General features: G+C 51.6%; 1 protein-coding gene across 4 annotated transcripts in view; it reads left to right on the top strand.

The window, feature by feature from the left end:
- The window catches only part of PTPRS (protein tyrosine phosphatase receptor type S), a 149,133-nt gene that overhangs the window by 23,399 nt on the left and 100,183 nt on the right, over window positions 1–25,551 (top strand). The window contains exon 1 of one of the 4 annotated variants that reach the window (XM_042024347.1): window positions 7–73. The exons of 2 other annotated variants lie outside the window; for them this stretch is intronic. The gene's annotated coding sequence lies outside the window, so the exon portion shown is untranslated. Of the gene's footprint in view, window positions 1–6; window positions 74–14,363; window positions 14,837–25,551 lie in introns of those variants that run through there. One more of the 4 variants, XM_042024348.1, reaches the window with a different exon arrangement.

Genomic DNA, 25,551 nt, shown 5'->3' on the forward strand with positions numbered 1-25,551 from the left:
GCCAGCGCTGTCCCCGGGCCGCCCTCGCCGCGGAGCCTCCGCACCCCGCCGGCGCCGGGACGAGTCCGAGACGGTCGGTTTGATTTTAAAATTTAATTATTTAACGCATCTTTAACAAGGGGAAACTGTTTCCCCTACGCGCACAGGCCGTGGGGGCGGGCGGGGGTCTCGGGGGCCGCCGGGGGGGCTCCGCGGGCGGGCGGGGCCCGGCTCCGTGCGGGCTCTGCCTGCGGGCGATGGGCAGCGGGGCTCGGCCGGGCGGGAGCGGGGCTGCGGGGCGGCGCTGGGGAGGGAATTCCCTTCCCTCTCCCGCTCCCTTTTCCTCTCCCCTTCCCTCTCCCCGTCTCTCTCCCCCTCCCTTCGCTCTGCCCGTCCCTCTCCCATTTCCTCTCCCCTTTCGTCTCCCCCTTTTTCCCCAGCCAAGGGCTCGCAGGAGCGTTTTGCTGCAAAACAAGAAAATGTGAGAACCACATCCAGCATCCCCCTGCGCTGGGGCGCTCGCCTGCCGTACAAAGGACCAGCTCTCCAGCTCGCCCTCTTCCCCAGATTACCCCTCTTACTCCATGTTTTCTTTCCGTACTGGAAATGCCTTTTATTTTTTAATGAGTTAAAGGCAGCCCGGGGCTGCAGGAGTGCACGATGCTCTCGGCAGCGCGGGGCAGGACACGGGCTGGAGCCTTTGAGTTAACGGATAGAATTTATTCAGTGTAAACATTGCACAACTTCTATGCGTCGTTCCCAGGATTAAATATAACTCATTTTCTCGGCTTTACATGACTTCTTTGCTAGCTGTTAGGCTACTGCTCAAGCTCAAGATGCAGATTTGTCTAAAATGTATAATTTTAGAAACATAATAGATGGGGGGGGAAAAAGCTCCGTTTAGCTACAGGAACTGTGTAGCTGGAACTTTCCTGAGAAATAACCACATTTTATCCCTTTATTATCCTTTTCTCACTTTGGCAAAAGCAAAGAACTTTTCTGTTGCAGGTAACTCAGGTAACTTTTATGTCAAGGCTCTGACTTGAGTTCGCAGCAGTTGGTCTGACTGGAGGCAGTTACAGCAACACTTGAAATTAAATTTAAATTTATATTGTTCGTTGTTGGAGAACTCTCCTGTAGCTAAGGAAAGAAGTGTAAAGATTAAGCTGATCATTACTATATATGAAAAGTGGTTTCTAACATTAACATTATGGTTTTTCTCAAAAAAAAGAAGAGAATTTTCTAGCCTGTATAGCTCTAGCTTTCTATAGCTGCATCTTGTTATCCTTTAATTTCCCTTTTCCTGAAAACGTCACTTAGCGGAGGAAAAATCACAAATTCAAGCACACTGGGATTGCCACACATGGTACAGGGGAACATCTGCTGGAAAGATACTTTCTGAGAATAACAAACCACCTGCGCTGAGACGCTTTTTTCCTCTGGTAACCAGCTCAGTGTTTGTTGGTGTGGGGCTGCAGCCCACGGGCGGCTGCTCCTGGCTACACAAGGGCCTGTCAGCCCTGGGATTTTCAGGGCTAGCACTGTTGGTTTGGGTTTATTTAGGGTTTTTTCTTCGCCAGAAAGGAAGAAGTGCAAACTCTGGATCTGAGCGAATTAGGCTGTTTTAACAGCTTCTTCATGATTTGCGTTTTCTCAGACTAAGGAGCGTTTGGAGGGGATTGGTGCCTTTCGCCGCTCCCTCGCTGCGGAGGAGGGCTGGGGTGCGGGCTGGGGGCGGTGAGCGAGGCTGGCCCGAGTGGCTCAGCGAGGTGGGACTGGGCTGGAGGAGGGGTCTGCTCCGGCTCCGCGGCTGCGCTTCCCTCCTTCGCCGACCATCCCCGGGACGCTCGCCTTCCTTTCGTGTTACTGCTCCGAGAACCGGCCGCGTAGAAGGGAGGGGAAGGGATCATTGTCTTTTATCAGCACCGGGAGTGTGTCGTTGATCCCCAGTGCAGGAAGAGGGACATCCCCTCCCGGAGAATTCTTCCAAATCCTCCTGCCAGTCGGAGTGGAACCGAGGGAGTGAGGCAGTGTCGGGGCTCCTGCTCTGCTCTCCTGCTGCTCTGCAGCCTCCTCCTGCAGCCAAAGCAGGGATTTATCAAAGGCATTGAAACCAGAGAAGGCCCAATTATACTTTGGACTTGGAAGAGACGTGCATCGGTTTTTTTGGGAGGTGGAGGTTCCAAAATAAACCGGCTGTAGGTTCAGTGTGCAGACAGAGAGTGAATTTAGTATTAAGCACTAAATTCCTGCAAAGGTGACAGTTGCAGCAGATATATGAGGAAATCCCTCATTACCCTGAAGAGCTGGAAAAGCAGGATATGGTGTTTTATTATGTTTCTTAACCTTGATCACAGCAAGTTTCAAAAACCCTCTTTACCCTGGCTGTTGAGTCTGCCCTGTGGGTACAGATTCTTGTAAGGCAAAGCTATTTCACTAGATTTAATCTCTAAGGAGCGTGCCAGAAAAACAGCCTTTGGGGGAATGGCAATCTGCTGGCTTCCTTGTCTGCAGAGTGGGAATAGCAACATGCAGCTCCTTGCTGGGAAGAGTTTTAGGGTCCACTGTGGAAAAGAGATGAAGTGCCATGGTTGAATCATTCAGCCAAAAGCGAGGAGACAGCAGCAGAGGCGAGGCTCGCCCAGCTCCCGCGGCAGGTCGGCAGCGATGCCAGGAATAGATCCAGTATCTCTTGGTTCCTGCTCCAGCGTCCCTGTCTGCGGCGTGTGGGCACGGGCCAAAAAGAGCAGCAGCGCCGGTGTCACCCGGCTACGTGCAGAGGAGAAAGTGGAGGTTGCACAACCCCGTCCTTGGTGCTTTTTTGGGGGCTGCCCTGCGGTGCCAGGTGTAGGAGTGACACGTTGTCTGACACCCGTCGGCCAAGAGCTGGAGTGAAGCCACTGATCCTCATTTTGAGCTGGCTTCTGCGCAGCCCTCGTGTAGTAACAGCTTTATAGATGCTGCTCACCTGGCTGAGTTTTAACTGCTCACCTGGAGATAAAAGGCGCTGCATCCCATTACCACTCCCCCCAAGCCATCCTCTGCCCTCTGAAGAGATTTTGAACCCTGGGTATATTCTGTTCCCATGCAAGGCTTTGCTGTTGGAGTAGGCAGAGTTTGCAGCACATCTCATGGCACCAGGGAAGTGCAATCTTGTTACATTCGAATTTTTTTCATGCTGTGTTTGCGGGTGTGAAGAATGAACTGGTAAAATTAGGGACTGTGGAAGGTGTGAGACACCGTGTTTGTTCAAATGCTGACGGTGGGAAAACATCTGTTGGAAGCTCTCTTTGAAGGAGTAGCTGCCTTTCCAGAACTCTTTTGTAGGAGTAATAACTGTTGTGGTAGGTGAAACTTCCTGAATCAGGAGGCACCTGGGAGCTGTGAACATGCAGGGGCTGAGGCAGGGATGGAGATCTGAGGTCTATCAAACAGAACCCTACAAGACCTTGATTTTTCTTGTCTGTTATGCCACTTCTGTCACTTACGTGACTTCTGCCTTAATTCGGCATGAGCTCATGTGCACTTGGGTGAGTTTGGATTCTTAAAAGAAGCTGTTCTGCCCTTCCTTGCTATTTACAGATAACTTTTATGGGGTGGTAAGGGTAAGGGTGTGTTTCCATTTCTCCATGTACTGATTAGTGCTCTCATTAGCACTTAGTAACTGCATTGCAAAAATTCTTTATTAAATCTGCGTGGAGGTAGATTTTATTTGTGTGATGAAGCCACAGAGTGCTCAGTTTCTGCACCAGCTCCCAAATCACAGGATGACTTACCTGCTAATTTTGACTTGCTATCTATTTATGAGCAGGCAGGAAGCAGCGCTGCAGCTGAGGGAATTGAGGCAAGGCCCCTGGTTATGGTAATCCTTAAATAGTTCATTTGGGTGTAATGCCTTTTTTTACAGTTGCTTCCCTATTACAAACAGATTTTCTGATAATGGCACCTGTGCCATTTAGATGGGACCATTACTATAATAGCAGCAAGTATTGTTAGGGAATCGGGATGTGGAATTTATGTAGGATCGTTACAGTGGCGGAAGCAATACCATAAATAAAATGATGCTGTAGCAGCAGCACTAAACCTGGGTGTAAGAGGGAAGATGACAGTTCAAATTTCCCCCAGATTTGTGGCGTAGGGGCCCTGCCTGCGGAGGAGGTGGGAGCGTGGGTGGCAGGGGCTGTCCCTTTGGCGCAGGGATGCGTGGTTAGGAGGAGGGATGCTCACCGTGCGTAGGAACCATTAGCTGGAGTCGTTTCAGAAGCCAGCCGGGGAAATGGTTGCGATTAATTAGTCGTAGAAACAGGGCGTTGTTCCTGTCCTGGGTGTTGTTCCCGTGTGGGCTTTATTAACACAGATTTTTGGGGATGGGTTTCAGGCAAGGCTTTTGCATGCCCAGCCTGTCCCTCCTGCGTGGTTGGGACAGTCTGTGCCTGCCCGCATGTCGCTTCTCTCGTTTCTCTGAGGGAAATGTGGGAAAGCTCGAAATTGCATTTGTAAAATACGGATGGGGTTGAGAGTGTAAACAGCCCAGCAGGACCTGACAGAGGAGGCTGATGTAGTAGCTTGCCTGAATACTGGAAGCATTAGTACCAAACTGAAGGAAAAGGGAAGGAAGGGTAACAAATTCGTGCATTTGAAAGGTTACTGAGGGTGTGGAGTGGAAATTATCCTCCCCTCCACCTCCTTCTCTGAGCAGACCCCTGGAGATGGGTGTGTTGTCTCAAAGGCCGGGTTTGTGGTCCGGTTTAGCAAAGACGGATAATCCAGATGGCCAATCTGGAGCGTGGTTTGGCCAGCAAAACTCTCGTGGCAGGCGGCGCGGAGGGTGCCGGGAGGAGCAGCAGTGGTCTTTAAACAAAGTCATTGCTAATGCAGCTTCAGCGTCCTGTGGACAGAGCACAGATGTCTTGCTCGGGGTTTGATTTTTTTTTTTTTTTTTAATAAAATCCCTTTAGTTTTCCATTAGTGACCCCTGGTTTAAATCCCTGATGCAAGAGGGGAATTGCGACCCTTCGGTGGGCTCAGACGTGGCTTGGGTTCTGTCACCGTGTCCCCAGTGAGGGAAGCGGCTGCTCCGCGTGCCCGGGGTGTGAGCGGCAAAGGGCGCTCGGATGCTGCTGGGGTTGTTGGGCTTTGAACTCGCTTTTTGCCCGGGGCCCCGTCGGGACAGGGGTGATGGGCAATTGCTTTTTTGATGCTTGGCGCTGCCTTTGTCAGTGGACATCTGGTGCCAGGATTGCTGCTGTCGGGGCTGGGGGTGGGCTGCAAGGCCAGGGAATTTGATGGATTAGTGTGGTTGGAGGGCTGGGGGAGGGGACGGGTAGGGTTTCAGCTCTCCCTGCAGGTAGAGAGAGAATTTGGGGATTAGTGGCACTTTGCTGCAAGCTGTGAAGTCGGGAGAATTCGGAGAGGGGGAAGGGTTGGGAAGAAAATAGTCTTTCCAGTTTTCCCAAAGAAATGAACATTTGTTTGCTCTGTGAGGGAGCACAAGGGAAATGTGTGTGTGTGTCCAGAGCAGGGGATGAAAAAATCCACAGCAAATCTGGTGCCGGTCTGTCCCCCCAGCTTTGTCACCCTTGGGAATCCCGGTTGCTCGTGCCTGGCTTCAGGGTCACTCAGTTCATTCCCTGCTGCTTCCTATGGATCCAGTAACCTTCTTCTCTCCCCAGAGATCAGCTTAAATTAAAACTTCATCCTTTACTTAAGGAAGCAAGCAGCAGCCTCTCCCCATGCTCTGTTACAGGATCTGGGCAGTTTGCATGGCCCCGTCCATCTCTCTGTCCCTGAGGTCACCAAATGGGCTGCTCTGGGAATTGGCAGTTCTGGAGCCGCTGGAGCAGCAGGAGGGGGATGTGGGATACCTTCTGCCACTGAACTCCTTGAGCGAAGGAGTAGGAAAGAAAACCTTGATTTTTAAAAGCTGTCTGGAGGGCAGATATTTCAATATGCCCTGGCCTGGGAAGGGGAAGGCAGCTGTTTTTCCTGGTGTAGGAGCAGTATCCTGGTGGTGTCACAAGGATGCATCACACGATCCTTGCCCAGAGGTCACTGTGCCACCCGGTGTCCATGGAAATGTCACTTGTCTGCCTGCAAGAGCAGGAGGATTTTCATAGCCATGAAGGCCACCAAGAACTGGCCAAAATGGGGACCTCGAGGAACGGCCACAGTGAAATCCAATCTTGGACCGGCGCTGCGTTCCAGGATCAAGTCCACGTGTAAAATCTTCCCAGAAGCTTTAGTGTCTGCTGGCTTTGCCTCCCACTGTAGGAGGGAGGTCACCTCTCCAGGAGGCACAGTCAGGCCTTTAATCCGTGTGTCGGGGCTCCACGTGCTCACACGTGTGTGGTGAATGCTGGGTGTGTTCAGGGCTGGATTGTTCCATGCGGGAAGGACCTTGGGACACACAGGACGTACCCTCCTGCCTGACGTGGGCCCTGTGCAGCAGCGACACAGCCCCAGCCAGGCAGGGAATTCCCTGCTTGTGTTGTAAAATAAGCCCTTGTGGGTGATTTTTTAACCTCTTTTCCGTCAGAAATTGAGAAAATTGGGAGCAAGGAGGAGCAGGAAATTTGTGTGCAGTGAAGAAAGCATTGGGACTGAGATGAGGGTGGTACTGCAAAACATGAAACGCGTGAGGAGCGTTGGGACTGTGGGATCTGTGGTCCTTCCTTGTGTTGCACAATGTCAAGGTGCTGAACTGCCTTTTGAATTTTGATTTCTTGTCTGTGTTGAACAAAGTGGTGGCCAAGGGCCATGGCAGTGCAGCAAATCTTGTGTCTGCAAGGTTTCTGAGGACGAAAACCTTTAAATACTGGTCTGAAGAAGACAGGAGAATGAAAAATAAGGGGTAAAGTTACAACTCCCATCCTGAAAATGCATTTATTTGAATTTTAGCAGCAAAAGGCAGAAAAATTTAGGGGAGGGGGAGCAGAGGGAAGAAGTGGCCGTGAAAATGAGTGCAGGGAAGTGAACAGCTGTGTCCTGTGAAATGGGAGCTGCTGGGATTCAAAGGATTGTGTCACTAACCAAGACCTGGTGTTTGCACTGGAGCTGAAGGCTGGAGCCCCAAGCATGCAGGCAGGAGGAAAAATCAGTCACGAAGTGGGTGAGGCTGGAAAGGACCTGCAGAGGTTCAGGCTGCTCCAAGCTGCCAGGTGAGTTCTGTCCTGCTGGAGATGGGCTCCAGCAGCCAGGAAGGCTCTGGTTCTGCAGTGTCTTGTGGGTCTTGTTCTGGGAGTGCTCTCGTGCCATCCATGCCTTGTTCCTGAAGCACTGAGTATGTGTGGAGGAGTGAAAACTTGGTTATTTGCCATTCTCCAGCGTTCACAGATTTGGTGTCTTGAATGCCCCAGAAAGCCACAGGCAAGTGCTGCTGTGTGCTCCCTGCCCAGTCCTGCTGCAGGTCCTGTGCCAAGCAGTGGTGGCTTGGAGCTGGGAAAAGCTTCATCCAGACAGGTAATTCCTCTGAAGCATCTGCTTTTGGGTGCTGCTGGACTAGATGAATCACCAGTGCCTGCAGCTTGACGTGTTTGATGGTGGCAGTGCTGCCTGCCTGCAGGGGAAGGAATTGTAGTCCATTACCAGGAGTCCATTTCTCTTGCCGAGGGTGGAGCGCCGGGTTGCTCGCTCGTGTGCCATGAAACACTCTCCTGACAGCGCGTTCCAGAGCAATATCCCCACATGAATGATGGCCCCACGCTTGCTTTATGCACTGCCCTGAGAGGTGGGAATGTGTAAATCGCACCATCCGAGTGATTTAGCCCCAGGTATAGTTGTGATTCAAAATGAATTTCTATCCCTGCTTCTCCCTCGTGCCCATGCTGGAGTAACGACTCGTTGTAAACCAGGAGGAAATTGCAGCAGCCCCTGTGCCGGGAGGATGTGGCTGTCCCCTCTCTGTCCCCTGCATCCGCGGGCCCTGTGCCAGCACAGGCTGTGGGTTTGGTATCAATCCCTGTCTGTCTCTGGGACAGAGATCCAAATCCATGTCTGTGCCTGAGCAGGGAGCCATGGCATAGTTTCCATTGGGCTTAACAGGGAAGATGAGTGACATGTTAAAAGTGGCTTTAGGTTTTATGCAAAGCCAATGATGCTTAAGACAGCTGGGGGATTTTAGGGTTTTCAGCAAGTTTTGTTGGACAGAAAATTCCTTTGGAAAGTGTCGCCAGTCCGGTGTGAAATTTCAGTGGATTCAAGGTGATGGGAGTGGGTGGCTCGTGCTTCACACCTTGTTGTCACTCTGGGGAGTTGAGTTTCTTCCCTCCTGTTTTGGAGAAGAAAATGTCAAAGTCAGGAGAAAGACACATTTTTCTTTGAGGCAATGACCATTAATATTAAAACTTCTGGGGAATTTTTTTTTTTAAAGATTAGTTTTGCTTCTTGTCTGTACTCTGGTTTAGATCTGAAATTGCTCTGGAAATGCAAGTTTAGGCAAACACAGAGAAAAGGTGAAGCGTAGACTCCACTGTGCTGTTTTCCTCATGATTTGCAGAGCTCTTCTAGTGCTTCACCATTCTCCTGGCTCTGCCTGATGTCCAGGACTTGGTTGTTCCTGAAAATTTAAACGTCAGAGGTACTGAAAAGGGATGAACCTCAAAGACTCAATCCCTGTTTGAGGCTTTGGCTCTCCCAACACAGACATGGTGTGGGTGCTTTCTTACAAATCCTTGAATCTACCTCTATTCATTTCACTGTTTCAAAGTGAAATAATTTTTTGAGAAAAAACTGCATTTGCTGATCCTTGCCTGGAACCAAGCGTGGCTTGTGGATAGCCAAATAAAATTCTCAGTTCAAAGTGTTTCAGCAATGTGTTAAAGTTTATGGAGCATTTAACAAACTTTTTTCGTGTGCAGTAGTTTATAGTGCCAGCAAACAGCCAAGTGTCACATCAAAGTTGTAGTCTTTTCTCACTTAATGGCTCAATGTTTAGTGCTTTTTTGGTTTATCTTGGGTGGCTTTTCAGCCCACAGCTCAGAATGGTTTTTTCTTTCCTTTTTTTCTTTCCCAAAAACTCTGCAAGTGAGATTATGAATACTGATTTAGGGCCCGCAATTCAAGCCAAGTGCTTGGATTTATTTTTATCTTTAAAGAAAGAAAACCACCAAAGGCAAATAATCCCAGGGACTTCAGTGGAGTTCTGCCTGGGCAGTTCCCTGCTGGGCTGGGAGAGCAGAGGAGCAAGATGGAATCTGCTCCCATCGAAGGCAGGGAGAGTTTTGCCATCAACTCCTGCAAACCCCTAATGATTTTTCTCTTAACCAGGAGCTGGGATGTGAGACCAGTGGGGCTCCACGTTTGCTGCCTTCTGCCCAGATTTTGGGAGTTGCTCCTCTTCTGGACTGGAAAAGGATGGGTTTCAGGGAACTCTGCAAGGGCTTTCCTCTGCCCAGGTCCTGTAGGAGAGGAATAAGGAGGGGATGTACAGGAATCTGAACCTCCAGAGCAGCTGCTTCCATTGGGAATGTCCTGGAGCTGGGGGTTGTCACTTCTACTAAATTTGAACTGAATAGGTGTAAAAACTCTGTAACAGTTTCTAGATAATGCATCATAAACCATCTGATTTACTTTATTGTAGATTTAATTATGATAATGCACATACATACAATCACGTCTGTGCCCAAGATCTATTCAGTAGTAAAGGGTTTATGTAATGTGATAAATAATGAAACCTGAGCTTTAGCAAGAGCTCCCCGTAGCATCCTTCATCATACACTGGGAGTGGGAAGTCTTCTCTTCCGTGTGAGCGACACAGGGCTGGATCACTGAGGTTCAGCCATTTCCAAGGGGCTGGGTTGTGGCAGGGGTGTGATTTCCGTCACAGCGCCTGCGTTTCAGTCTGAGTTTGCTTTGGAAATTTTCTGTGGAGTGGAAGATGGCGTAAAATGTCTTGTTAATGCTGATGGGATCTGGCATTGGCAGTAGCCAGTGAATTGGTATATGAGAGGCATGTAAACAAATTTGAAACCAAAATAATCTGCCTGTGTATTGTTAAAAAACAAGCCAATATGCAGCAATAGAATGTGAGGAAATGCCATTTTGAGTTTCTAACGACAAAGCTCTCGCACGTTCCTCCCATGATTTATATAATTGCCGAATTGCTTTGATGGCTTGATGGAATTACAGCTCTGCATTACACAATGGATAATCAATCAAAATAAACGGTGTTTACCCCTCTGCTGCAGCGTGTGTACGAAACAGATACATCCGAGTGGGAATTATTCTTGAACGCTGGCATTTGTACGGAGTTTCGGGTGTGATTTTGGGATCTGATATCTGTGTAAACCTGACCTCACCTTGTAGGCTTCAAAATCGTGCTGGCTTCAGCAGGGGCTGTAGTAACTTGCTTTTTCTATGGTGCATGTAGGAACATTTCTGCCTAAATATGCAGTGGGCTTTTTTGTTTAAATATCATAGAAATCAAACCACAGCGAGGAGACAGAAGGTGCCAACACCTGAGCTCTCTGTAAGGGCTGGGTCAAGCTTGTAGGCTGAAACTCTGCCTTTGTAGGCAGGCTTGGAGTTGGTCTTGGCTGATGTTAAACGGGCTGTTCTCCGCCTGATTTGCTGCACAAGTTATTGGAGTTTTAGTGTCTGGCTTTAGAAGAATTTCTTACCCTATTTACCAAATGTGCTGTTGTGGAATGTGAAAACCCTTTTTTGCAGGATTTCGGGAGTAAAAATTAAACCCGGACTTTGTAGCGAGCGATAGCTGGGATAATGTATTGGTGGTTGATATTTGTATTTAAATAGGGGGCTTTGCAGGAGATGATGCTGTTTGTTATTGCAGAGAGCACAGTGCTGTCCTTCCATGGGTCTTTCCCTCTTGCCTACCCTGTTTCCCGTCCGTTTCCCTACTGCCAGGGGTTTTTGGGGAGGCTCTGGAGCGCAGTGTAGGTTGAAATGGCTTTCCCGGCGCTGCAGAGCCGGACTGTGCGTACACAGCGGCCCTGGGGTCCCTCCTTCACGGGCAAAACCTGCCAGATCCTGAGGAGAGGAGAGAAGATGGAGAGGCTGGGGCAGGGCTGCAGGCACAGCACCTTGGCACTCACCCCTTCCTCGCTGCAGCAGCCCCGGCTCCGGCGACGGGGGATTTTTGGCATCTCTCCCCATCGCTCTCCCCGGAGGATCCCTTCTCCTCTCCCTCCTTGCCTCGCTGTAACGGGATCACAGCTGCTGAGTAAATGTTAAGATAATGGTGTTATTACGGAGTAATTATACTGCAAGTTATTGAATTAAAAGTGATGAGGCTGCCGGTGCTGCTGAGTGGGGAGAGGAGGGAGAGGCTGGGTGGGGGAGCGCAGAAGGTGGAGAATGGAGAAAACCTAATAAATTTCCTCTTGTCGAGAGCCCCTCGCTGCCGGGACTGGGACTGAGAATGAATGAAAGGGAAGCTCAAAGAGCTAATAAATAAACCATTTCCCTGAGAATAGAGGGTATAATTAGAAACCGTGGCCCTGTGGTTTTGTGTCTGCCCTGGGGTGGAATCTGCTCAGCGCTGTGCTGTGGCAATAAAACAGGGAGACAATGTGGAGATGATGTCGCACAGTTGTTAACTTTTGAGGAGGGAGATGCTTTGTTCCTCTCTTTTTCTAGGAAAAAACCAATAATAATAATAAATAATTTAGGCTTTATGTTGCAAAACTTCAATAACTGACTATACCCTGGGGCCTCTCCATCAGCAACTCTGGCTGATCCTGCATTTTTCTTTCTGTAGATTTTCTTGGAGGGGAGGGTGATTTTCACTGTAAATCTTAGAAAACTTTACTTTCTTTCATTTTTCTTTTTTTCCTCTCAAGAGAGGCAATCCTGTTTGTTTGTTGGGTTTTTTTCCTATCTCAAGCTGAGATTTATCTGCAAATCAAACATCTCCCACTGCTCTGCAGCCATAGCATTGGTGTAGCTCTGCTGCCAGAGCTCCAGGAGCGTTTGGACACCGCTCCCAGGGATGCGTAGGGTGGGATTGTTGGTGCTGTGCAGGGCCAGGGCTTGGGCTCGGTGATCTCTGTGGGTCCCTTCCAGCTCAGGGTATTCCGTGGTTCTGTGAATCCATTCTGCATTTTCGAGATGGTGATAAGGAGCGCCGTGGCAGATGCGGGGCGCACCGTGGGCTGGCTCCACAGTAAGCGCAGCACCAGGGATGCATGGAAGGAAAGCAATGGGAGCATCGCCGCGCGGTGACGGGGAACGGGAGAAGAGCATGTGCACCGTGCTCTCTTTGGGTCTGGACAGCCTTTAACAGCCCCAGGCTTCCCTTGGTTTCGAAGATAAATACATAGCTGTGTCCCTGCTCTCCCAGCAAGGTGCATCCCTGCGTGCCGGGGTCAGGCGTCGGGAGCCCGTGGATCCGCAGAGCCTCGGGAGCGGCTCCTTTTGTGTGCAGTAATCGGCGGGTCTGTGAGGAGAGGAGAGGAGACAATAACTGCTGAGGAAAGCCGGGGGAGGAGGGAGGAGCGAGCGTTCTGCTGCCGTTCAGCCTCGGAGGATCCTGGGTGGCTTTGGATGAAAGGGGATGATGCTCTCGGTTGGGAATAGGACTGGTCCCCCCCCACGGGTGTTTGTGAGGATTAAGCAATTCTTTCTGAGAAGCTCTTTGGTAGGTGTTAGAGAAATGTGGAGTGTTTACCTTAGTTTACAATTTAAAAAGCCCTAATAAAATACACAACAGGAGTATTAACAATGAAACTATTCTGAGGATTATTAAGCTGTTATAAAAGAATGGAAGAAAATCTGCCAGGCGTTATGTTCTATTCCACTAGATATTTAAATTAATGCCTTCCTATAGCAGCTCCTTCAAAAATCTTTAAGGCACTTAAACATCTTCGGTGAATTAGATACTTGGTGATGTTAAACAGCTCTTCAGCATCCTCTGTTCATGGAGCAGGGGAGGAAACTGAGGCAGAATGATTGAGGCAGTTCGTTCACCATGGGAAGGGTAAAGTGGAAATTTGCTTCGCATGGGTTGGCATGATGTATAATGGAAAACGCCCTTGTCCAGCAGTGCTTCCCACTGCCTGGGAGTGCTGGATCGTGTTCCTTTCCTCTTCCCCACCTTGCCCTGCTGTTGAGGAGCAGAGCCATGCTGTTGGCACCAAGAAATTCCTTATGGATTTGCCTTTTGCCTAATGGCTGCTGTGGCAGTATTTACAGCTCTGCCTGTGCCCATCTCAGGGAGGCCCATAAACCCTGATATAATGGTATTTCCTTGTAAAAGGCAATTTGTAAAGATCTGTCTGTGGGCTGCTGTCACCATATCCATGGGATTTATTTCCAGTTTATTTACGGTTTGTGCTCATGTATATGCAGCTCTTCTTTCCCATCATAATCCAAAACTTGATTGTCCCTTGGACTTACTGTCATTTGCAGCATCAGCTGAGCAGGTCCCTGGGCTGCCTCTCTCATGCAGGCTGATTTTTAATTTTATTTTCTGTTTTGAAGGATGGAGAGGAATGCCTGTAGGCATTGCATCAACCTTGGCCTTGGAATTTGCTTCAGGCAGCTGCAGCTGCCAGGCCGCTGTGAGTGGGGCGAAGCCCTTAGCATGGGGCAGACCCCCAGCACCACAAAGGTTCTGTGTGAAATTCCTGGCTTAGATTTAGGTTAATAAATGAAGGATTTCCTGACTTTGGGGCACAAGTTGTTTGGTTTAGAAGTGGCTGATTTAAGGGGTGATTTCTCCCTGGTCTCTGCAATCTGTTTGTGATGGGATTTGGGGACTCTCCTTGCTTTACCTGTTCTTACAAGTACTGAGTGTAGGCAGTCAATACCTAGAAGTGCTCATTTAAAAATAAGGTTATGGCATCCAGCTGTGATGCTTTAAATTATATCAAATGCCAAAATTTGGTGTGTGCTTGGGATTTCTACTTGCTTTCACTCTTAATGATCCCGAAAGGCTCAGCTCTTCTCCATGCTGGATATGCTTGGTGGAAGTCAAACCTCTGCCTTGAAGGGGAGCAGCCACTGCAGCTGAGCTGGGAATAGCTCCAGGATCTTCAGCATCAAGGTGCAATCCCTCGTCCACTGAGCAAACCTTGAAACAGATCCTGGCACATCCATGGTCCTGGGCAGACATCTGAGGAGCTGCTGACCCAGGAGAGCTTTCTTCAAGGAATAGTTCAGAAAAGGGACCTGAGCTGGTGGATTCCTTTGGTACATGGAGGAACACGCTGTAGATATTCTGAAAAAACAAAATCAAATGGGAGAACAGGTAGTGGAGCTCTTTGAAAGTTGTTCAAAGGGACTCTGTCAATGTGAAACTCCTATTTATGGGGGGGTTTTTTCTGCCGCCTCCTTTCTTTTGTTGATACAATCTTGGAAGTGGGAGGAGGATTTACAAAAATGCTTGTGTTTTTAAGCTGCTGCTTCAGACACCTTTTTTCCCTGGTAAATATTGTGTAAGAAGCTGAAAAGAAAAACACAGAAAACAAACACAGAAAAGTCCTCATCAGACCCTTTCTCTAATCACTTCAGAACCTGAAAACCAGCTTTGTCACGGGCTGTGCTGTAAATGTGTCCCCACAGATGCGCCAAGGACAGACCTGTAAAACCCATCCGAACCTTTAAACCAGGCCAGTGACTCCTCTAAAGGTCTGTTGGGACAGAGCAGGGGCTCAGCCCTGCTGGGGCTCTCTGGGAGGCACCTCCAGACGCCTTTGGTCGTTCTTCAGGTGGATTCATCAGTCTCTGACTGGGAAGGATTACTTTGGGGTTTTGAAGGGCGTGTGAAATAGCCTCGAAGTCAAGGGAAGAGAAGCACACTTCAGCCTCTGCTGTGCTGGACTCCATCAGGACATCCCCAGGGCCGGCGATGAGGACCACGGCAGCAGAGGGAAGGCAGCCAACACTTCAAGCAATAAAAGTGAGTTTTTAGAAAGTTTTCTGCTGCTGGTTTCAGCAGCAGCAGCAGCACTGGGATGGTATGAGTGGTGTACAGACCTGGCACGTGAAGCCAAGGGGAACTGAGGAAGGTGTGAATTTACTGAAATAAGCACCAGAAGCTCTGTGGAAGCTACTTTTTGTCTCCTTCAGGTGCTCACTGGTTACTAGGAGGCTGTGTATGGGCTGAGCAGCCTCAGGAGAAGGTTATATCAGAGCAGACTTAGATTTTCCTGTAAATTAACATGTGAAGGCAGAACTTGTGGGGTCCCTTGGCTTTTCCTTCCCTGCCTGGCTCATGGGAACTCCATATGTGCTTTGGCTGCTGGGCGATGCTCAAACAAGCTCATGCTAGAGCCGTACCAGCCCTGGGTTTGCAAGGAGCAGGGCTCTTAAATGAGTGTTTTCTTGGGGATTTGCATTGGTTTGGCTGAACTGTTTGGAAAAGTGCAAGAGAACAGGGAAGAGGGAAGCTTTCCTCCGTGGCTGGGCCATGATCCGTGGGCTGCCAGGGTCATCGTGTGGCACACGCGGGCAGGGAACGAGAGCAGGCGATGAGGGGCTGAATTACAGGGAAGGATGTGGAAACCCGTGCTCTGAAAGGCAGCATGGTTTGCCCGAGGACGTGGGGTGATGGAGCTGGGGCTGGAGCTCGGCAGCTCCGGTTCTTGTGCTGGAGCACGGTGTCCAGGCTGGTGCTCCTGCTGGGAAGTGGTTTTGGCACTGATTGCCAGTACCTTTACCTTGATTTTTCTGGCTGTCAAAAGAACTGTAAGGGCCTGGAGGACTTGAGCTCAGATGACTGGTCTGGGTGTCTCTCCCTGGAAGCTATGGAAAGCAGTACTTGCAGTCCTGTTTGAACTTGTTAGTTGACAAGTTAAAAGGTTGTTTTGACCCTTGGGGATTTTTTTTTTTTTAAATGTTTCTTTCACCTTCCCTCTTCCAGCTTTATGAGAGGGCCAAGCCAAGAGCTTTGTATCCAGCAGTAGGAGTGTAATTACAGCAAGTCTGGGCGAGCGACTCTCCCCCAGGGCTGTTTCAGAGTTGGGTTTTGCTTCTCTTTTTCTCCCTCCCCTGCTCCGTGTTATTGTTCTCGTCCCTCCGCCTCCCCACGCACGTGCGGTGCCGCAGCAGCTGCGGGACCCCGACCCTTCCCCCCGAGCCCTGGCGGGAGCGGGCGGCCAGGGGATGCAGCCCTGGCCGCAGGAAGCAGATGAGGCAAATTGGAGCTGGAAGGGAGCCGGAGCCAACGGGCTCGGCCGCCAGCCCAGGGCGAGCCATGGCCGGGGAAGGGCTGGACGGGACCCAGCGCAGCTGCTCTGGCCGGGGGAGCCGGGCCCGGCGTGCCCGAGCGGAGCGGAGCGGGCAGCGCCAGCGGCACCCGGAGCACTGCCCGCCCGGGATGCGGCCCCGGCTCCCGCGGCTCCCCCGGCTCCCGCGGCTCCCCCGGCTCCCGCAGCTCCCCCGGCTCCCGCAGCTCCCCCGGCTCCCCCAGCTCCCCCAGCTCCCGCATCTCCCGCAGCTCCCGCAGCTCCCCCGGCTCCCGCAGCTCCCCCGGCTCCCCCAGCTCCCCCAGCTCCCGCATCTCCCGCAGCTCCCGCAGCTCCCGGCTCCCGCAGCTCCCGCAGCTCCCCCGGCTCCCGCAGCTCCCGCATCTCCCCGCTCCCGCAGCTCCCGGCTCCCCCGGCTCCCGCTGGCCGCAGCCAGCCGGGCATTGCTGGGTCCGTGCCACCCGCGGGGCTCGGCGAGCTCCAGCTCCGCTCCTTTGTTCTTCGTTTATGCCCCATCCCTGCAGTGTCCAAGGCTATGATGGGCAGGGCCTTGAGCACCCTGGTGTCCCTCTCCATGGCAGGGCTGGGGCTGGATGAGATTTAAGGTCCTTCCAACCCAAACCATTCCGTGATGCCATGAGCTACCCAAGCCGTGTGGGTGTGGGTGCCAGGGAGGCACACAGCAGTGCATGGGGAGGCTGGAGCTGTGTTCTGCTTGGAGAGCAGTGATCATCAAAGTCCCTTAATTCTCAATTAGTATGTCTGCCCAAGGCTTTAAAATTGGTTAGATAGACCTCATTAGAAGTTAAATCTGAATTAACCTGTCCTTGCACAGGCGACCCCTGGGGACCCCAGTGGCAGCAAAGCCGGTTCCTGTTGGGGCAGCCCCTTCCTGGGCCAACGTGGGAGCATTTGGATGCATTCCCCTCGCAGGACACTGATCACAACAGGGCTCTTCCCATGGCTCAGCCCTGCCTTGAGCTGGCCCTGGCACAGGGCTGCCGTGCCGGGGTATTTTTAGAGAAGATAAGAACAGTGGAAAGAGAGAGGTCTCCATTCCAAGGCACTTGGACTCTTTAATTATGTTTTTGGTCTAGAAAATTACATGATTCCCAGAGCATAAATAGAGAACACACAGAAGGTAATTGCACCTCTGGGTGCAGATGAGCTGGTCGCAGGGAGAGGCCATGTGGAGTCCAGGATCAGTGGGAAGAGGTGCAGGGGGAGGGAGAAATGGGCTCCTTGGAGCTGCTGGATACTGCCCCTAATATTGCACCTGCCTCACCCCAGGTTCCTGACACCCCGTCCTCTCCGTGGTGCTTGTGGGGGACCCACAGCCCCATAGAGGTGGAGACCAGTCCTGTGAGTCACTCCACTGCCATAAATCCCTGCATTTTGGGGGCAAACCCACCCTTGGGCCCTCCCTGTGTTGCCCACAAAACTTGTGGTCGCGATCTGCCCCTGCCAGAATTACCTTTTACCCACTTGGAGCTGATTTCAGCACAGTTGCTGACTTGGCTTTATTAGTTTCTTCTTTATCTTTGGATTCCTGCCAGATGTCCTTGTGGCCTGTAAATTCTGCATTCTCTGCGTCCATTATCAGTGGTACGTCCTTCTTTCCAAGCTTTGTTCACCTCCCTCTAGGTCTGAGATCATGAGAAGTATGTCCAGCCCTAAACCTTAACAAGGCAATTCTATCAACAAGTGATTTGTTTTTCTAACACCTGGATATCACTTAGAGCTCGTTTGCTACTCTGTTTCATGGATTAAATCTCCCTTTTTGTTGATTAGGCTTCAAAGTACACAGAGACCAAACATCAAAGAACATCCTTGCTTAAGGAAATTTTACATATTCCACATTTTGGAACACCTGGGCACAGAGGCCAGTCCAGGTTTTCCGGAGATGCTGGAGATGTGTCCCTGCCTTTGGCTGGGGTGTGCCCTGGCCGGCTCTTGGCTCCACAGGGAGGACATTTAAAAAGTGTTTCTATGTTTGTACCTTCCATGCTGCTCACGAGTGGGGAACCTGCAAGGAGAGCCTCGGTTTTCTCTGCATTTCCTTTTCCTTCAGAGCAGCCTTGGTTTCCAGCTGTAATCCAGAAGTGCCTGATGGAGAATATGGGCCTCAACATGCATCTCTTGCCTCCATGTGCTGCCCAAAATGATGTTCTTGTTCTGCAGCAGAAGGGGCAGAGCAGGACCATTTTCTTTTCAGTACCTTATTTTAATACAGACAAGCTTAATATTTGGGGTGTGCTTTTCTTTTAAAGCATTTAATTAAAAAACCCCCGAAGCTCTGCCTTGGCAATTTTCTGTGTGTCCCCACATTTGCATGGTTCCCTGTGATTACACAAGGAGCTTTCTCCAGGTGGGACCTCATTTTCCAAGCACTTCCCACCCCATCCCTGGAGTCCTGATGTTCTTGGGATCTGGAGCCTGTATTTGGGGTGAGTCCAGCAAACTCAAAGGTCTTGATGATGGGAGGAAGCCTGACAGCTGGAGCTGGGAGATAGGAGAGGGACTCTGAAGAAAACAACTGGGATTGGATGAGGAAATTTGGGCTTCAAATCCATCTCCAGCTGCAGTTTGTGGAGCAGTTTTGCAGAGCCTTCCCCCAGCCTCCCTCCTCCGGTTTAACCCTCCACATGGCCAAGTGCTGGAGATGGGGGATTTCCCCCTCCTTCCTCCTCACTGTTCCCAGTATAAATACATGGAGCAAAGCCGCCAGCTCTGTTTATTGAACACAAATAGAAGATAAAATAGTGGAAAACCAATTTTTTCATGCTCATTGGTGGGAAAGATTAAAATTATGCAAATCCTCGGCAGCGAGCTTGGTGCAGAGATAAGGGGATGTTCAAGTCAGCTGGCTGCCTGCTAATTCACTCATTGAAAACGAAATGAGCAGGAAAGCTGTGAGCGGCGTCACGGGCCCCTCACGGTGCTGGGATTTCTGTGCTGGGAGGAAGCTGAACAAAGAAAGCCCTTTTTTGGAGGTGTGCAGGATCCGTGCTGAGATGCTCACCCTGGAATCACGTGTCTGCCCAGTGCCTGGGGAGCCCCGGGATGCAGCACCTCCACCTTGGCCAGGGTCTGTCTCCAGCCCCTGTGCAGTGACCTGAAGTCCCCTGACCTGGTGGTTCTGGGGGAGAATCAGGTGGAATCTGCCACCTTGATCCCTCAGCTGGATTCCATAAGCAGAGCAAGGCTGGGAGTTGAGTGGGAAACCACGAAATAAGAGTGATGCTGGTCTTGGTGCTTTCTGCTGCACCAGTGTGGCTCTGGGGGGCCGCGGGAGGCAAAGTGGGTTCAGCAGGACGTTCCCTAACCCGGTACAAAGGGTTCTGCAAGGCAGGGGAAGGGCAGGCCCCTGCTGAGTGCTGGATCTGGGCTTGCCCCCACAATCCCAGCGCTGCCATCGAGGAACCAGTGCCCGTCGCTCCCACCCGTCTGCCCCGGACACGCCCGCCTTGCAGTGGGAACCCAGGCTTGAAATTCCCCGTATGCGCACGTTCATTAATTTTTGCAAAGCAGCAGTGCTGTGGGGGTTTTCCCGGGATGAAAGGCCCGTGTGTGTGTCTGGGGAGGATCAGGGTATGTGCAGATGCGTTTGTGGTCAGAAAGAAGCGAGTGAAGCGGCATCGCATCGCCCTCTGACTCTGGGTCTGACTCAGCCCTGAGCTTTGGCTGAAGGAAACTTAACTCCTTTAGACCAATCTGAGCCTGTAGTGCTGGAGGGCATTAAGTGGCCACCTCTGGAGAGGTATTAGGGTGAATACTGGGGCTTTTTGCTCACTGTGCTGCTCGCTTTGCCCAGCCCAGGCTCCTCAGTCTGTGCATTTATTTCTTGGGATCTCTCAAGATGTTCCAGGCACAGGGGAGACCAAAAACCCCCACAAACCAAAACCTTGTAAAGCAGCTGAAGCTGCTGACCATGCAAAGGCACCCAGGAAATGATGAGGGCTGCTCATTGTGCTGGGAGAGGGACCCGGTGCCAGCGAGTGTTTTTGGAAGGGTTTGTCTCACTTCCTGTCAAATCAATATTTATTCACAAATCTATTTGTTTGCTTTTGTCATTGAAAACTCTTGTGGGCTTTTTTTTTTTGTGTGTGTGCGTTGTTTTGTTCCCCTTGTGTATTTTTGGCTGCACAGTGCTGGCGAGAGGGGCTGCCACAGCCTTTCCTGGCTCCAGTCATTCCAGCTGCTTCTCCTAACCCGTGGTTTTGAGCCTCTTTTGTAAGGTGGGACCTGGCTGGCAGCTCTCCTCTGCCTGGGCACGGCTCCCTCCCCATTCCCCCCATGTGCCCTTGGGCTGGAGGTGATGATGGGTAGGAAGGGGTTGACAGGAGCAGTGTTTTTCCATTACTGTGGATCACAGTGGAACAGGGGTGTGGAAGAAATCAACTGCCCCCCAAAATCGTACAATCACAGAGTGGTTTGGCTTGGCAGGACCTTAAAGCCCATCTCATTCCACTCCCTGCCATGGGCAGGGACACCTTCCACTGTCCCAGGTTGCTCCAAGCCCCGTCCAGCCTGGCCTTGGGCACTGCCAGGGCTGGGGCAGCCACAGCTGCTCTGGGCACCCTGTGCCAGGGCCTCACCAAAATGCAGTTTCAGTGTCAGTGCTGGCTCTGCTCCTCTGTGCTTGGTTTTCCTTCAACTCCAGAGCTGTTGCCAAAGCCACTGCCGGTTCATGCTCAGGGTCCTGGGGAGTATGGGACACCCCCTGCATCCCTGTGATCCCGCAGGAGCAGGAGCTGCCTGGATCAGCACGTGCCAGCCTTCCCCCTTGGCCTTTGGTCCTGCTTGAGTTTCACCATCCCCACCAACCTTCTGCTTCATTTCTTTTCCATTTTCCTGTGAGTGAAACAAATAATGGCTGGAGCTTTGCCCTCCCTCAGCTGCTCTCCCTCTTCTCTCCTCCTCCATCCCCTGACTCATTCCTGATGCCCCAGCCCATCCTCTGCTGTTTGTTCCCTCCCTGCCCTCACCTCCTTGCTGGTTCATCTGCGCTGCCGTGGTGCCCAGCGTGAGGACAGGGATGGGGATGTGGCACCTCTCCTTCCCTGCCAGGGTTCCGGCTGCTGGCCCAGCCCTCTGCACCTGCCCAAGGCTGCAGGATGGGGACGGTGCTGCGACGGAGGCAGGGCCGGGGCTGGAGCTGCAGGTGGAATAAAACAGGGATTTTTACAGCCAGCTGAGGACCTACTGTGCTCGGGGATGTGGGGAGAGCTTTGCCTCCTCCTGGGTTTGTCTGCTGAGCCCCATAGCTGGAATATTATTTATCTGCCCCCAGCCAAATCACGCAAAGCTAAATTGAGCTGTGGCAGGCGAAAGTGTGAAGCGTATTATTAGGAACAGGGAGCTCTTGTTCCACAGCTGCTGCTGCTGCTGCCGTTGGTAATTAATGTTTGAGGAATTGCAGATCTTCATTAGGAGAACAATTAGATTAACGAGAGAACTCGAGCCGAGGCTGTAGTGGGAAAGGGCTGGGGGGAGGCTTTAAAAACAAAATAAAATCCCTCCCTGGCACCCTGCCTCGCTGCTCCAGAGACGTGCCGATGCTCTTGGAGGCACTGGGAGGAGACTGGTCCCTCCTTTCCAAGCGGTGACAGGCACTCGCGGCCTCGTGCTGGGGAGGGAGCATGTGGGGGCTTCATTACGGGGAGGAAAGAAGCAATCCGTGATTGTCATAAATATTTCAGACAGCCCAGCACCCATCGCTTGGCCGCAGCACAGGTTTATTAGGAGAGAGAGCTTTGGGCAGAGGCTGCTCAGGGCTCAGCAAGGTCCTGGGTTTGCATCGTTAAAAGCTTTAATTGGTGTCCTTGTTGCTGGAAACACTGACCCCTCCGAGGCAAGATCACCCCGGCCACGAGGTATCACCTGCAGGGCCTGGGCTTAATTCAGGCCAATAAACAGGCCTGAAGCTGAGGGATGTAAGATGCTTCTTAACAATATTCTTTCAGCAAGAGTTGTTTGGGGTTCCCCCCACCCCCAATTTTCTTCCCTGTGCTTGTGCTGGGTCCATCCATGAACCTGCAGCAGCTTTGCCCTCACGCAAGGAAGGTGCTCACAGCTGGCTGATGAGCAGGATGCAGCAGGAATTCACTCAGGATAAATGAACCATTTAGAGAGGTTGTAAAATCACAGAAAGTAACGACAGAAGGGAGGTTGGAAGGTCAATTAGTCCCTCTCGCTGGCCCAAGGCAGCACCATGCGTTTGGAAGTCGTCAGAGGCAGATGCATGCCTGGCCTTCCTAAAAACCTGCAGTGGTGGTGTTCCCATCCCTGGGCTGTTCCCTGGGTCCCTGGCTGTGGCCCCACTGCTGCCTCAGCCCCACACAGCCTCTCCCGTTGGGCACCAGCAATGTCCTCCCACTGGGAGATGTTCCAAGCACCGCTCTGGACCAGCCACACTGTGCCCAGCTTCTGGTGGCAGGGATAGAATAGAGGCTTTTCATCTCTTCTGGTTTTAGGAAATTTAACCACAAGAAACTCGTGCTCTCCAGCAAGGTGGAACCCCTGAGTGATGTCAACAGGTCTGAGCTGGGATGGTTCCACCTTCTAGTGGAAGGTGTCCCTGTTGATGGCAGGGGATTGGAACAAGAGGATCTTTAAGGTCCCTTCCAACCCAAACCACTCTGGGATTCTGAGGAGGAGGCTGTGGGTCAGCTCCCAAAAGCAGAGAGAGTTGGGGTGTTAGAAATCCCAAAGGTGGTGTGGGGGGCTCAGCTTCCGTTCACCATCTCTTCTGCACAGCCCCAGGAGAAAGCTGGAAGTTTTGCCTTTCAGGGGACAGCAGATTTCTCCCTTCGGTAATTGATGGGGACAAAAAAGTTGCATTTCCTGGCAACTCCAGATGGTGCAGTGACAATAAAGCCATTTTCTGCAATATGGTGGCTTCTGCATGTCCGAAGGAGAGATTTGTTGTTGGCCCCATTCCTGTTTGGCTCGGTGCCTCCGAAGATGGACGAGCCGTTCCCGAGCGCTGGCTGAGCAGGCGGAGGGTCGGGGCCCTGGGAAGCTCCCGCAGCCGTGCTGAGCAGCAGGGAAGGAATCTGTTGCTGTGAGGCAGTGCTCTGCCCTGCCCTGCTGGAAATGGAGGACACACAGCACCCTCCTCCCTGGCCAGGCACAGCCCGTTGCATGGGGATGGTCCTCACCTGCCGAGGAACTGTTACTGCGTGTTTAATTCATGGCCCGCAGAAACAGCGCCGGGAGCGCTCAGCCAGCGCCTACTCAGAAAAATCTCCCTGCCTGATCCTTCTGATGATTGACTGCTACAAAGACACCGAGGTGATCTCAGCAGCTTGTCAGAAAAAGCCCTTATGTTGGTTTAAGGTAACATGTAAAATGACGTGCGGAGCAGGTGGAGACTTTTTGAATGCTGGGTAATGGGAAGGTTCTCCCATGGTGCTCTCACACGCTCCTTTCCTACAGCCTGCTCCAGCAGGGATGTTACCAATCTCCAAATGCTTACAAAGGTTTTAAGCCACCTCTGATGCGTGCCTGGTGTGTCTGGGCTGTGCATGGGCTGCTGTATCCCACCCAATGGAAGCAGCCAGCTCTGGGCTGGGATGTCTGGACCGACCTCTACAGCTGCTCAGAGCACAGAGGGAGGAATACCAGATTCAATAGAAGCAAACTACCTGGGTGAGATCAGGCTGTCAGGTAGGAGCTGGAGTGCTGTGAGGCTGGTGTTACTCCCAGTTTCTGCCTGTTTGGCAGCCTCTTAATTTTGCGTCTTGTATGGAAGATGGAAATGGCAGCAGAGCCCTGCCTGGCTGAGCTGCTCAGCTGGGAAGCGCCGCTGGCTTGTGCCACCTGGGGGTTGCTGCACGTTGGTGTGGTTTGTGGGCTTCAGTCAATGCATGAAGGTAATTTCTGGAGGCACCCACTGCAGCTGGGGCTCTCTGCAAGGATGTGACAAGAGCCAGAGGCTTCCCTAGATAGACAGCCCAGAATTAAATCAGAGGGAAAGCAAGCACGGAGCATGGATGTGGCTTCCTGACCCCACTGCTGACCTTGAGCAGTGCAGCCTAAGCCTCTGACCAGTCTGTTCTGGTGTCTACTGGTCTGCAGGGCTCTACCAGCCCAAGCAGTGACCCAGCATCCTCCCAGCTTAGCTCTTAAATTCAGATGAGATCACGACAGCAAGTGATGGATGGATTTTTTCTTTCTCTCCTCCTTTCTTAATCTCCCCTGGCTGGTGGGTCTGAGACACAGGATTCCTGCCAGAGCAGGGGAAGGGATTTGCTCATCTTGCGTCTTGCAAGCTCAAAACCAAATCCTCTTTATGGAGTTTAACCCCCTGTGTTGGCTGGCAGGGCTGGAATGCCTGGCAAATGGGGAGGGGATGAATGCTGAAGGAGAAGGCAGAGTGAGCTCGAGAGGGGAGGCCCAGGAATGACATCTCAGTACCGAAGAGGTGCGCTCTGAGTGGGGCTTGATGGCAGCACTCCTGATCCTGGGGTGGAAAGAAGGCAGCTGGAGGCATCGCTGGGCCTGTGGCCATGGGAGCCACATTGCCCCGTGTGCTCCAGAGCAGGTGGCTGTGAAACCCAGGGAAGACAGCTCTTTCCTAATAACCTTGATTAGCTTTCCTTGCTGGTCACTAATCAGCAAGATGCAAGCAGTGGTGATGAAGCCAGCTCTGCGCTAGGGACAAAGAAAGACAAGCCTCTTTATCCTTCTTACTGCGGCTCAGCAGCCTGTCCTCGCCTGCAGAAGGATTTGCTGGGGTGGTTGTGTGGCTGCCACTCACCCTCCTGGCTCCTCTGTCCCTTCCTCACTGGAGCACAGTTCTGCCCCTTCCATGGGTGTGAGGAAAGCAAACAGCTCATCAGCTGCACTGTTGCCACAATGATTTTCATTCACCATCAAATAGCAATTAGGAGAAACTTTGCGTGTTTGCTTCACTACTTTTATTTCCTGTCACTTGTGATGAGGAGAGTGCCCTGCCTGGGGACTGCAGCAGTCCCATGGCATCTCCTAGCCTGGTGCCCAGGGATGTGCAGACAAGAGTGGCCATGAGGTCTACAGGCTGTAAAAAGGAAATTTATTTCTTTTCTTTTTCATTTCTCAAGGCCCTAGGCTTGCCTGTCTGTGGGCTAGGGGTGTTCCTGGGCTGGAATTCATGAGAAAGGAGGGACAGTCCCTCTGCATCTCAGCCATGAGGGACCCTAAAGATGATAAGCAGGGGGTTAAGTTTTCCTCTGTCTTCATGTAAATCCAGACCCACTTTGTCATCCTCCATGGAAGCCTCTCTGGGTTCAGTGGGCTGGGAGGGAGCAGGGTCCTTGCCTATGACTGGTTAAAGTCTTCCAGTCTGCTGTGTTTAGAGAGAGTTCTGTATTTTGGTTTTTGTGTGAGGTGTGTGCCTGCGTGCAGTTTGGGGGTTTTTTTGGGTTATTTCACTCATAACTCG

The sequence above is a fragment of the Corvus kubaryi genome, unplaced genomic scaffold, assembly GCF_017639235.1.
Source record: "Corvus kubaryi isolate FWS band 111438036 unplaced genomic scaffold, C.kubaryi_AGA036_p1.0 37262, whole genome shotgun sequence".
Taxonomy (NCBI): Eukaryota; Metazoa; Chordata; class Aves; order Passeriformes; family Corvidae; genus Corvus; species Corvus kubaryi.